We start from the raw sequence: 2,500 nt of genomic DNA on the forward strand, positions 1-2,500 counted from the left end.
GGTAGACCTTGTACCCGGCGGCCGGGGTAGACCTGGTATCCAGGAGCCGGGGTAGACCTTGTACCCGGCGGCCGGGGTAGACCTGGTATCCAGGAGACGGGGTAGACCTTGTACCCGGCGGCCGGGGTAGACCTGGTATCCAGGAGCCGGGGTAGACCTTGTACCCGGCGGCCGGGGTAGACCTGGTATCCCGGAGACGGGGTAGACCTTGTACCCGGCGGCCGGGGTAGACCTGGTATCCCGGAGACGGGGTAGACCTTGTACCCGGCGGCCGGGGTAGACCTGGTATCCCGGAGACGGGGTAGACCTTGTACCCGGCGGCCGGGGTAGACCTGGTATCCAGGAGCCGGGGTAGACCTTGTACCCGGCGGCCGGGGTAGACCTGGTATCCAGGAGACGGGGTAGACCTTGTACCCGGCGGCCGGGGTAGACCTGGTATCCAGGAGACGGGGTAGACCTTGTACCCGGCGGCCGGGGTAGACCTGGTATCCCGGAGCCGGGGTAGACCTTGTACCCGGCGGCCGGGGTAGACCTGGTATCCCGGAGCCGGGGTAGACCTTGTACCCGGCGGCCGGGGTAGACCTGGTATCCCGGAGCCGGGGTAGACCTTGTACCCGGCGGCCGGGGTAGACCTGGTATCCCGGAGACGGGGTAGACCTTGTACCCGGCGGCCGGGGTAGACCTGGTATCCCGGAGACGGGGTAGACCTTGTACCCGGCGGCCGGGGTAGACCTGGTATCCCGGAGACGGGGTAGACCTTGTACCCGGCGGCCGGGGTAGACCTGGTACCCCGGAGACGGGGTAGACCTTGTACCCGGCGGCCGGGGTAGACCTGGTATCCAGGAGACGGGGTAGACCTTGTACCCGGCGGCCGGGGTAGACCTGGTACCCCGGAGACGGGGTAGACCTTGTACCCGGCGGCCGGGGTAGACCTGGTATCCAGGAGACGGGGTAGACCTTGTACCCGGCGGCCGGGGTAGACCTGGTATCCCGGAGCCGGGGTAGACCTTGTACCCGGCGGCCGGGGTAGACCTTGTACCCGGCGGCCGGGGTAGACCTGGTATCCCGGAGACGGGGTAGACCTTGTACCCGGCGGCCGGGGTAGACCTGGTATCCAGGAGACGGGGTAGACCTTGTACCCGGCGGCCGTGGTAGACCTGGTATCCCGGAGACGGGGTAGACCTTGTACCCGGCGGCCGGGGTAGACCTGGTATCCCGGAGCCGGGGTAGACCTTGTACCCGGCGGCCGGGGTAGACCTGGTATCCCGGAGCCGGGGTAGACCTTGTACCCGGCGGCCGGGGTAGACCTGGTATCCCGGAGACGGGGTAGACCTTGTACCCGGCGGCCGGGGTAGACCTGGTATCCAGGAGCCGGGGTAGACCTTGTACCCGGCGGCCGGGGTAGACCTGGTATCCAGGAGACGGGGTAGACCTTGTACCCGGCGGCCGGGGTAGACCTGGTATCCCGGAGACGGGGTAGACCTTGTACCCGGCGGCCGGGGTAGACCTGGTATCCAGGAGCCGGGGTAGACCTTGTACCCGGCGGCCGGGGTAGACCTGGTATCCAGGAGACGGGGTAGACCTTGTACCCGGCGGCCGGGGTAGACCTGGTATCCCGGAGACGGGGTAGACCTTGTACCCGGCGGCCGGGGTAGACCTGGTATCCCGGAGCCGGGGTAGACCTGGTCTCCGTCCGCCCGGGTAGACCTGGTGTCGCGGCCGCCTGCGGAAGTTCACCAAGGGGTCGCTGTTCCAGGCTGCCTCCGGCTATGTCGACGTAGCGGTCGGCCTGCGCTGGCGCACCCTCCCGGTCGACTTCCACTCGTCTCCTTGGAGGCGTCGGCGGCCTTGGACTTATCTTTCCGTATATTGGGAGCGAGGTGACGGGCCGCGTCCCCGCAGGTTTCCAGGGTGCCTGCGTCGCAAGGCGGAGGATAGGGCGGCCGCGCCGCGCGGTCGTCGGGGCAGAGCGAGTGCCGCCTAGGCCGGGTGAGCCGCGTGGCTTGGTCCCGGTTCCCGTCCTGCCCAGGGCGCTCTTTCGGGGGGAGAGCTGCCCGAGAAGCCAGAGAGAAGAGAATGGGCAGTGTGAAGGGCCACCAGAGAGAGAGCCGAGAGCCGAGAGAGACGGCCCGAAAGACCGTGTCGAGAAGCCGCTCGCTGGCCGCAGCGAGGCGGTGAGAAGCCCCGCGTGTGTGTTGCTCCGCTCCGGTCGGCTGCCGTGCCGGCCCGGTTGAAGGGGGGGCGGCCCCCCTGGGACGATCGGTGGCAGGTGAGGCGGCGGCGCCTCGTCCCTTTTCCGCCTGGCCTTAAGCCGGGGCCCGCTCCGGCAGGCATTTTTCCGGCAGCCGGTCCGGTGGCAGTGGCCGGCAGCCGGGGGTCGACGCGGCCGGGCTTTTTTTTTCCCCGGCCCTCGCCCGAGAGCCTCCTCCCCGAGCAAGGCCCGGCCAGCCCGCCGCGGTGGCGGCGCCCGGTTCCCCCGCTCCCGACCTGTTTGCCAGCG

This window comes from Lonchura striata, chromosome 37 (genome assembly GCF_046129695.1).
Source record: "Lonchura striata isolate bLonStr1 chromosome 37, bLonStr1.mat, whole genome shotgun sequence".
Classification (NCBI taxonomy): domain Eukaryota; kingdom Metazoa; phylum Chordata; class Aves; order Passeriformes; family Estrildidae; genus Lonchura; species Lonchura striata.